At 45.6% G+C, this 11,629-nt stretch overlaps 1 long non-coding RNA gene across 1 annotated transcript; it reads left to right on the top strand.

The window, feature by feature from the left end:
• The first annotated feature begins 1,441 nt into the window (after positions 1 to 1,441).
• Positions 1,442 to 10,761, top strand: LOC144322195 (uncharacterized). Its single transcript, XR_013387751.1, has 2 exons — positions 1,442 to 2,802; positions 9,571 to 10,761. It is a non-coding gene; the product is annotated as an uncharacterized LOC144322195 (long non-coding RNA).
• Positions 10,762 to 11,629: the final 868 nt, after the last annotated feature.

The raw sequence follows: 11,629 nt of genomic DNA on the forward strand, positions 1-11,629 counted from the left end.
GGTCAACACAACTGGTGTAGCACCTTCAATTTTCAGGTAAAGAAACAGAGACTCAGCTATACTTTGTTGAGCAGTTGTAACTTTTTTTTTTTTTTTTCAGTTGTAACTTTATAAACAACACACAACTGGTAAATAGTGGAGATGGGTCCTGAATAGGCCTTTGGACTTCCAGTCGTTTCCCGTTACATCAAGTGTGAAGAGTACCACTTCAGAGGGCAGGTCCTGGCCCATGTGACTTGGAGCAAATTAATCTCACCATGCCACAGTTTATCTGGAAAATGGGAGTAATAGCATGTACTTCACTGAAGATAAAAGGTGCTTATCTTGCACAGCACCTGCAACAGTGTCTGGCAAATAACAAGCCCTGTATAAATGTTAGCAATTCTACCACTATCGCCTTAACTCCTAATGAGATGGAGGTCTCATACACTTTATTAATAATACACCCAGAGGGGATCCCTGGGTCGTTCACGGTTTAGCACCTGCCTTCGCCCAGGGCGTGATCCTGGAGTCCGGAGATCGAGTCCCAAGATCGAGTCCCGCATGGGGCTCCCTGCATGGGGCCTGCCTGTGTCTCTGCCTCTCTCTCTCATGAATAAAGTCTTAAAAAAGAATAATACACCCAGAGATTTTGTAAGTGTGGTGAAGAGAGCAAACTATATTTTTTACTTCCAATATTCCCACAGTGTCTTTATAACCAAGTAAACGTGGCAAACCTGTGTTAGGAACACTTCCCTGGGATGGAGACCACCAAGACCCTGAGTTACTAAAGAAGCTGCAATCCAGGGGACACACCGATCAACGTGTGATAACTTTAACATGGAAGATGCTCGGGGAGAGCGCCGGCGGGACCTGCTGCAACACTGCAGACTGTTTAGCGTTTCAGTCCTGCTGAACTGCTCCATTGTCTGTCTCCGCAGGTCTCCTGGGCACCGGGCCTGGGCAGAGCTTAGTGCTGCAGGCTGGCCTCGGTACGTCGCCGGGACCAGGAGCCACCCCCGGTTCTAGGCATGCCAGTGCAGGCCAAACCCGGTGCCGCCTCCGCGTTCCGGACCAACCCCGGCCGGGTTTCCCCAGGGGCGTCAACCGGGCCTCGCGATCGAAAATCTCCAACAGCGGGGTTCGGACGCTCTCCGCGCTCCCGCGTTCAGGGCAGAATAAGGGCAATTTCCCCAACAAACGCAGCCATTGCTGCCAAGTGCGGGATGAGGGGCCGGCGGAACCTCGGTCTCACCGCTTGGGCAAGAGGACCCCGAGCGGAAGGCGGAGCGGGAGGCCACAGCACGCGCCGAGCCGCAGGCCAGGCCGCGGGCCGCCCGGCCGCCGGGGGTGGGGCTGGGCTGGGCTGGGCTGGGGCTGGGGCTGGGCTGGGGCTGGGCCGGCCCCGCCCACTGCGGCGGTTCTGACGTCACCGGCTCGGGCATCCTGGCTGTGGCGTCACCGCGTCTGGCGTCGCGGCTCCGCCGCAGTAGGCGCGGCCCGGGGAGCGCGCGGGGCAGGCGTGTCGGGTCCCGCCCGCCGGGTGGGGCGTCCCTCTGCCCGCTTCCCGTCGGTTCCTCACCTGGGCGGGAGCCAGCGCTTCTTACGTCCCGGCGCTGGGCTCAGTGGAGCGCGGACACGGCGGCGTTGGACGGAGGACGTGGCCGGAATCCTGTGGGCCGCGGAGGCTCACGGGGCCCGAGGACCTGGGCCCGGCGCTCGCCGCTGCGGTGGGGCGTCCGGCCGTGCGGCCCCGGTCCTCGGCCCACCGCAGACCGCAGGCCGCCGGCCGCGCGGAGAAGGCCGCCGCGGGGGATGCTTCCGAAGCTGGCCGCGGCCTGGCCCTTGGCACCTTCGGTGCCCGCACGGTGGCCACTCGCCATCTCAGCCCGAGTCTCGGCCGGGCCTTCCAGAGCATCGCTGCTGGGGTGGGTGGGGTGCAGGCGTGGAGGAGGCCTCAGGACAGTTTGTGAAGTCGACGACCTTCCCGGAGTCTGGGGGCGTCCGCAGAGAGGCGGCCCCCCAGCGCCCTCCACCCCTGGGACCCGGCTGCTGGCCGGAGCTTCCAGCTGGCCGCTACCCTCCTGCTAGTAAGACTTGGCGGCGTTGCGTGGCACTCGGTGTGACCCACCTCCTCCGCTAGGACAGCTCCCCGAGCTGAAATCCTCCTTCCATCTCCTCTTCCACGAGGCAGGCTTTAGGCTGATTAAAAACAAAAACAAACAAACAAACAAAAAAACAAAAAAAACCCCACACCTAGGTTCTTAAAGTTTAGTGGAGAAGCTGAGTTCAAAATTAAATTTGGAATATTTCAGGTGGCTTAAAAAATATTTGAGCAGTGTAGACGATTGTGTAGTGAGGGTTGGTGCAGTTGGTAAGGTAAATCTTGATACCCTATGAAACAGTGTCTGAATATCTTCAGTAGTTTTTGACAGCTGTGCAGTCACACTTGCGGTTCATGAGAGCCATGTACTTTTGGACTCTTGGATCCTGCAGGGCAAGAAAAATTTGACAGAATAACCTCTCATCTATTCACAAACACATAGATTTCTAGTTTATTATTTAGCAGTCCTATCTTTTGAAAATGTGAAAGAAAAGTGGGTACCTACGATAGTTCTCCATTGCTGGAACTGGAACAATATTGGGAAGCTTGCCAAAGACCTAGAAACCGCTCACTGCACAGACCGCTGAAGCGCTGGTCTGTGACCTGAAGGCTGTGGAATATGTGAAGTGTTCTGCATTCACACAGGAAAACGTGAAGGACGTATTTGACAAAGCACTGTTGGCTGCCTTGTAGCCCCTAGAACTGACAAATAGCTGCAGGTGAGTACTGCTCTGAAAGTACCTCCCAGCACTTTCTGCACCATCATCATCAGACTAAAAGCAACATATAAGTCAAATTAAAATTTAAGATTAACATATAAATTCAAATTTCAATTTTGCGGGGCCTGCCTGGCTCAGTTGGATGAGCGTGTGACTCTTAATCTTAGGGCTGTGAGTTTGAGCTCCACGTTGGGTGTAGAGATTACTTAAATAAATTATTTTATTTTTTTAAAGTTTTTTTATTTATTCATGGGAGACACAGAGAGAGAGAGAGAGAGAGAGAGAGGCAGAAACATAGGCAGAGGCAGAAGCAGGCTCCATGCAGGGCACCTGATGTGGGGCTGGATCCCGGGTCTCCAGGATCACACCCTGGGCTGAGGGTGGCGCTAAACCACTCCGCCACCAGGGCTGCCCAAATAAATTTTTTTTTTCCAAATAAATATTTTTTTTTCTTTTTTTTTTTTTAATTTTTATTTATTTATGATAGTCACAGAGAGAGAGAGAGAGAGAGAGAGAGAGAGAGGCAGAGACACAGGCAGAGGGAGAAGCAGGCTCCATGCACCGGGAGCCCGACGTGGGATTCAATCCCGGGTCTCCAGGATCGCGCCCTGGGCCAAAGGCAGGCGCCAAACCGCTGCGCCACCCAGGGATCCCTCCAAATAAATATTTTTAAAAATAAAATCTATTTTTGAAGTTGCAGGTGGAGCTGCTCCATGTTGGTTCCTTAATGACCTTATACCGTTTGTTACTCTGTCAGCCTTACTCGACACTTTTGGCATCCAACCTGGGGCTGCGAAGGTTAGGAAGTCTTTGAAAGAAGGAGCTACTTGGGCCAGGGTAAGGGCTATCCTAAGACTCCCTGGAATGTATACTATTGTCTAAGTGATGGACAGGAGGGGAAGATGAGCCTCTTCCCTGCTCTTGCATGCTTGTCTATAAACTGTTGTGTGTTGGGTGAAGTCATGTGAGAAGACTCTCCAGGCTATGATAGTATATGTTTCCTGTTAGTGGGTATTTGGAGGCTCAGAGAGGTGTCTAAATAGTGCCTTAATTGTTCATTTGTTGAAACTGAGTGGACAGCCACTTAAATCTGAAAGTAGGTACAAACCTGTGTTTACTGTGTTTGCTTCCTCCTGCACCTTCATCTCTCCCTCCCTCTTACCCTGATCTCTACTGCTCTCAGAAAGTTCTGACCTGAACTCTCTGAAGAGATGACAGTGTCTTTGGGCAGCTGTAATAACCCCTGAAGTGCCTGTGTTTAACTCTTTGGTTTCTGTTTCTCTAAAAAGTATCTGAATTCAGCTGATAGGGTTTGTATGAAACTTAAAAAAGATGAAAAAGCTAATAAGTGAGTGCTCTCAGCCAATTCACTGTACCATTGTGAAAATATAATTTGAATGATAGGTTACTCTCTTATAGTATGGATGCATATAAATGGTTAGGGAGAAAAATGTTCTGATATCCAAAGTTTCGACTGTGTATATAATGTGTCTATTGGTTGACAAATCAAAAGTTTCAAGTCTGCATTCTGTTAGCAGATGCTTGCCAGCATGTGTGAGTAATAAACCCTTACAAAATTCAGGGCCTGCTTACCGTAATGTTTGGGGCCTGTGGGGGTGAATTTACCACAGTGCCTTCTAGCAGTCAAAGAAAAAATGCTTCTCACAAAGTAAAGGACTGTATGATTCTTATGAAGCTGCCATGTCCTGTCAAATTTGTAAGTCCTGCCTATTTGGTAAAAGAATTCATATCATTATGGCCTTTGAAACTTGCCTTTGAAACTTTGAATAATATCTTATTCAGTGAACAGTTCATGCACCCAAGTGGTTCTAACTGATAACTTCTGGATTATATTGTGGGAACAGATGTGTATGTGTAATACTTCTCTTGAAGTAAGGAATATTCCCATTGGGGAAATGCCACAAATAGAATGGCACTAGTGGGACAAATATATAAGCAGGAGCACCCCTGGATCTTTCAGCCTAGGTATGAGATGCTAGTACACTACTAGAGCAGGATAGGATGCCAGGTGAAGGGAGGAGGGGGGTGAGGACATCGCTATACTGATTAAGGAGCTAGTAGAAAGAGGATACATGAGGAAACTATCCCGCAGAATGTACAGACTGCCCTTCAGCTTGGGCTGCTTTGTTCTAATTTGCCATGTGAGCTCTAAGTGATTGACAGTTACATAGACTAGGCCGTGGCACTGGCCCACAGTGCCCACTCAGGGTTTGGACACAGCAGTGGCTTGACATTGCTGCCTGGTATACGCCATTTGAGGGGCAGTTACTGGCATGTTATTGAGTGCTGGTAGACACTGAGAAGGTAACAAGCCATAGCAGATGTTATTATATTCCGATGTGCCCATTCTGGAATGAGTTAAAAATGAAAACACCAACAAAGTGAATGTTGCCTAGCAAGGATGCATTATAAAATGGAAATAGTATATCTAGGAAAGAAGTAAGCTTCCTATTCCTGCTATAATAAGTGACCCCAACTTAGTGGCTTCAAACAACACAAATTTATTGGCTTATGGCTCTGAAACCCAGAAGTCGGAAATGGATTTCAGTAGGCTGAAATTAAGTGTTGGTGGAGTTGCCCTCCCTCCAAAGGCTCTAATGAAGGATCTGTTTCCTTGCCTTTTCCAGTTTTTGGAGAGTCTCCTCATTCCTTGGCTCATGACCCCTTCCTCACATTCTAACCTCTGGCTTCCATCATCTTATCTCCTACTCCCTCTTTTTGTCAAATCTCCCTCTGGCCTCTTTATGTAAGGATACTTGTGATTACTTGTGATTACATTTAGGGTCCACATGGATAATCCAGGTTAATCCTCCCCTTTAGATCCAGTTTGCTGAGTGTTTTTTGGCTATGCTACAACTAAAGTGAAGGGGAATAGGTACAACCTGATGATACCCTTTTTTGGTCCCTCCTCCAAAAAGGGAGGAGGAAATTACCAAAGGTGAGCCTAAGAGGGCCCCAAATATTAAAAGTTTATATTGGTATTTCCTCCAAGTGGGAGGGGAAAATGTTAGATCAGTTCTTAGGGTTGGAGTAAAGCAAATCAGAGGGGGGAAAAGGGGAAAAAAAAACCCACTCCAGCTATTTCTTCAGTTTAGTTGCTATCAGTATTCGTTAGCCATAACCCCCACCCATTCCAGCCGATTCTTCCTCAGTAGCTGGTAATGCTAATCCTGTAAACGTTAAAGTTCACTGGTAGAGGGTTGAAAAAAATTCCATTTAGAAGAGTGAGGGGGCAGATCTTTTAAAACGTAGCTATGTGTTTTGTGGCTATTGCATCTGATGGAGTATAAAAATTGATGTACAATGTTATGCTTATAATTTCATAAGTGCTAGAAGGATCATCCCAATCAGGGAAAGCTGCAAAGAAAAAGTGTTAGTGGGACACATAGATAATTGCTTTTGGTCACTGGTGGGTGGGTTGAAATTAAAAATTTTTGAGTATTTAAAACAAAAATAAATTTCTATAACTGAAGATATTTACTTTATTTTTTGCCTATTGGAACCTCTGGATAAAAGGAAACAACATGAAAAGAGAGGCACTCTTTTACAAAGCAGATTGTAGATGCTAATGAGCTTTTGTCAAATCAGATGTCTGTGTAAAGGCTGATGATTTTCCAAAGTGATATGCATTTTTTAAAGGTTTTATTTATTCATGAGAGAGAGAGAGAGAGAGAGAGAGAGGCAGAGACATAGGCAGAGGGAGAAGTAGGCTCCTCACAGGAAGCCCAATGTGGGACTTGATCCCCAAACTGGGATCACACCCTGAACCAAAGGCAGACGCTCAACCGCTGAGCCACCCAGGCGTCCCTGATATGCATATTTTTGAGTGGTTCTGTTTGGATTCTAAGCCTGATATAATAATAAGGGTCTAAGAAAGGCTTGCTTGTCAGACTTGGAACATAGCAGTTTGGCCTTACAGCATCTCAGCTTTGCTACTGGCTCTTTTGGGATGCTATTTATGGACTCCAACCTGAAACCTGATACTTCTGGCTTGAGCTATTTCAACCTCAGGCCAGCTTTGCCAAAGTAGAATCTGACAAAGTTGCTCTGCTTAAAAACAAAACCCAGGCTCTGGGACAGTTGCGGATTCAGGACACCACTCTGTGGACTAAATTGCAGACACATCTTGGATGCTGGATGGACCATCTGGGTCATAAACACCCAGATAAAATGACTTATTTCTGATGGGACGATCTGAAATTGAACTCCTGCATTAGCAGCATAAATCTGACACAGAGACTGGACTGTGGTCTTAATTTACAATTACTACAAAAGCTGCAAATTGGAAGAAGGGCACATCACAGGGAGTGTGACCCCGTACTCCAGACTGCCAGATGAAACTCGGCACTGCATCTCAGGGCTATTTCACTGCTGTTGACTTGTTTTGGCTTTACAGATTAGTTACATTTTGCAACAGTGATCTGATAGCCTGACTCTGCATTCCTCATCTTTCTTTTGGTACATACACCTTCGTAAGGCAGTTCATTTATTAAATGCAGCTGTCCCTAGAAAGGGATTGATCTTTTCTAGGCTTCTCCTTAGATAAATGATCAGGACAAAGAAAGGATGGGAGGTTTTATAAACTCATGAAAAAGAATTTTTTTTAATTCAAAATTTCATTCTGGACAATTCTGAATATGATGTCTTTCTGGTTCTTTTTAGTTAAATCATATAAAAATGATTTTGTGAAAATGCTTTTGTGTCTCTTGCATGCAACCCCCCTTCCAAATGAAAGTCTAGATGAGAATAGGGGATGATTGAAAAAAAAGTTATTATTGCTGAAAAGGACACACATAGTTTGTAATAATGGAAGGAAAAAAAATCCCAGGACCTGGGGTGTGGGGTGGGGGAAGGGCATAATGATCTCTGTTTTTTCACAATGTTCCTGCAAGCTTTGCTGTCTTCCTAAGGGAAAACTCACTGTGTGCCTTTTCAAGCTGTGAGCCCTTTGAATTCTAACTTCTTGTGGATCCTAGCTTCAAACTTGACCAGCACCGACCATGAGATGGCAGGGGGGGTGATCCCAATACCAGCACTTTCCTGCAAAATACCTGCCAATATTCAGGTTGAACTGATGTTATAGACACATAAAACTGTTTGTAACTGGCTGCCTCAGGTAGTCCCTCTGAAACCATGGACTGAACTGCATGATTTGGACTAGATTGAGAATCTAGAGTGGGAGGCCCCACAGTGGAAGGCCATGTTGGGAGCTCTGTTGACCTGTCCTGCCTGGTATGTCTGCTTGGCATACCCCAAGAGTTGAAAATTCTTTGTTTCCATGCATACCACATGCATCCTCTAGAATTGTGTTTCTTGTTTGTGTGCCCTTACCTATCATAAAATTGACTCAGCCCTGGAAGGCTTTCAGGTCAGCTTTAATTTATTGGCTATGCCTGAATTGATGCCTTGGTCCAAGTTAAAAAAAATTAAAGCAAACTTAAGGATGAAACCATTTGGCTTTCTCAGATCTGTATAGTTAATGGGATTTGTTTTCACTGGTTAAATAAAGGACCTCTAAATTTAGGGCATAATTGAGATCAATATTGCAGGTTGCTTTTAAGGGCCTACTGATAATAGTTTTGCTGTAAAGATGCCTTGGCAAAAAGCCTTCTTATTCTTAGAAAGTCCTGCTTACAAGGTTGGCCTTTGGCTAGGTGTCTGAAAACTGTGATTTGGAAGGGTTGCCACCATTTGCAGGGCTGAGAAGAGTGACTCACTGTTCCTAAACTGTTTGTGCAACCAGTCTGGTTTATGCTGTATACCTGCTTTCCTCCTGGAGTCTGGAATTTTGGTACATGGGAGGCAGGGTGCCTACGTGACCAGCCCCTGATAAAAACCTTGGCACAGAGTCTCTAATGAGCTTCCCTGCTAGACAACATTTCACAGATGTTGTCACAGCTGGTTGATGTGGGAAATAAGCATGTCCTGTGTGACTGTACTGGGAGAAGACCCTTGGAAACTTGTGCATGGTTTCTTCTAGACTTCGGCCCATTGTGCCTTTTCCATTTGCTGACTTTTGTTTTGTATTCTTGCACTGTAATAAAGCTTAGCTGTGAGTACAACTAACCACATGTTGCGTGTTTTCTGTTCTCCTAGTGGTGGGTGGTTTTGGGTTCCCCTACCTACCTACACAGGATTGAACTATGATGTTGTAGCTGCACAGCTCTAATGAAAACTATGCATGACAAAGGGAACTCTGCTCACTGGGCACAGACAGGTGTGAGTTGTGGTGCTTGCTCTAAGAATGCCTCCCAAATGATATGTTTTCATTGAGTCGTGACATTAGTCAGTAGGCTAGCAGTGTAGTCTCGGACATGATGTAATTGGATGATCAGGTCTCAGGCTTTGTGGGACCATACATTATGCAGAAAATTGCACAAGACCCATGCCCTTTGTTCATAACCTATGTGGACGCCTATGGAAAAGGACTGTTGGAGGATAAACATACATGGAATCAACAAACTGATTTGACCTGGACTTCTCAAGTAGGGATTATAGCCACCTGGATACACTGTCACACAGGGCATGACAATCCACCTACAAGTGAGGACTGGGCCTAAAAATAAACTCCAGTGATTTTAACACTCAAGACCAAGGAAGCCTAGCACCCAAGCCCAAACTGCTAAACGACACACTCAGGTAGCCAATGGAACTCATGGACACATAATCTGTGGCACTGGTCTTGGCAAATGGACTATATAATTAACCCTTTCTTCTTTTTTTCCCTTCTATGTCTGCTTCCTGGAGAACTGGGGTACTAGGATTTGTGAATAGCAAAGAAGAGCTAGGAGATGGAAGAGTCTTACTTGGTGTCTGTTTCTTTTGCTGCCAAGCTAAGCTTGCTGGATTTGGGATGTTATTGGATGATGATAATGATCATGGATATGACATGAAAACTCTAAAGTGCACCTAATCTGGACCAGAATATGGGAGATACTCTAAGGTGTTAAATGGTGGACAATGAAGAAACTGCTGAGCCACCTAGAAATGAACCTGGGCATGTAATGTGAGTAGGATGTGGGGAGCGCTGGGTGACATTCTTGCTGTGGGGACTAATACTGAGCAATTATCATGGCTGCAAGGGAGGGTTAGGGTTGGCGAGGGACAGTCTCCCTCAGTTCTAGTCTACAAGTATCTGGCCAATTTAATGCTGACTGTCACTGCCACCCTCAACTTGACCAATGGCCAATGGGGAATCTTAATCTGAGAACTTTTGGACACCTCCAAGTAGCTGCTAACCTCAGGAGGTAACGGCCTGTCCTCAAGACAACAGAACAAGATCAGCTTCCTGGACACTGACCTGATTTCCATTAGTCTCCTATTTACATACAATTATACCTACTTTATATTTAACTCTTTGTTGAATCTACATGGCCTGTTAGGATATCTGACCGGGTGGCCTATATTGTAAAGAGTTCTTGGTTGGTGATGTGGAAGGATAGGGGGTAGAATTGTATGGAAACCGCTCTGTGCAAGTGTCCTTTCGAATATCCATATACACAAGGCCACAGACAAGGCTTACTCTCACTTCAGTTAAATTTTAGTAAAGTCCCCGTCATCCTCTTAGAATCTGTCTAAGAATGAGAAGAATGGCAGGCTTGTGAGGAACACAGCCATTTTTCACCTACCTCTTTATCTTCCCTGGAGGCAATGAGACAATTTCTCATTGCCTTCCAGGTTCTAGTAAGGCATAATTTTTCTGCCTCAAAATTCCCCTCTTCCCCTTACTTTAAGGTACAGATGGATGCTATAATACTCCAAACTGCTGTGTATGAAATTGGATCCTCAGAAACAGAGCTCCCCATTGCTTATGTTACTTTGTTTTCTGACCTCTTTTGTTTTGGTGGTGTCTGGTGGGGCAAGGGACATAGAGAGCTGGCTCCTTAGCTGATCTTACTATTGCTGTCTGTGTCAGAAATAAACTGCCTCATCTAAAAAGGGTTCATTGTTTCTTTACCAGCTAAATCTCTCAGCCTTGCTTGAGAGCAATCATGACAAATGCTCTGTACCCACTTATATGCACTTGTGTGAGAAAAGGTCCAAGGCCTATATGTATGGCCTCTTTCCGCATCCCATCTCAGTTTAAACACTAGTTAGATTGAGTAATTATGTCAAAAAAGTGATCAGATTTAGTTTTGGTTTTTATTGTTACAAAAATTTTTTGTGTTTAAAAGTAAGGCGTGCTCATGATGACTTTTCAACAGACTAATTCTAGGCCCCAAGTTTTGAAGCTGCTCACCAGTTCCTGTCTGGAGAATAATCTGGGACATCTTAGTGTTTAATTTTTCTTTTTTGGCAGTGTGTGTGCTGTTTTATTGTTGTTCTTAAATCTTGTTTTTTCATTCATTAACCAGTGAGCAGCTTCTAAGTGGAAACCGCTCTGTGCAAGTTTAGTTAAGAAAACATAGGCCTCACTTGATTCTCTAAGGAAGGAGATTACAAATGCCTCCTTCAATAACATACACTGTTGGGGCCTGAGTGGTGCAGCCAGTTACCTGTCAGACTCTTGATTTTGGTTCAGGTCATGATCTCAGGATCTTCAGATTGAGTCCCTCATCGGGATCTGAGCTCAGTAGGGAGTGTGCTGGAGCTTTTCTTTCTCTCCCTCTTCTCCTCCCTGTGCAATCTTTAAAAATAATAATAATAACATACACTATTTTTTGAAATTTGCCTTTTCTCTCCATCTTTGAATAGGTAGGTATTTGATGAAACTCATGAAAGTGAGTGGAACCTGACTTGTCCCCTTTTTCTAGGAGGCAGTGCAGATGTTATTGTGACTTTCAAGGTAATTTGTTTGCTATTTCCT

The sequence above is a fragment of the Canis aureus genome, chromosome 10, assembly GCF_053574225.1.
Source record: "Canis aureus isolate CA01 chromosome 10, VMU_Caureus_v.1.0, whole genome shotgun sequence".
In the NCBI taxonomy this organism is placed as follows: Eukaryota; Metazoa; Chordata; class Mammalia; order Carnivora; family Canidae; genus Canis; species Canis aureus.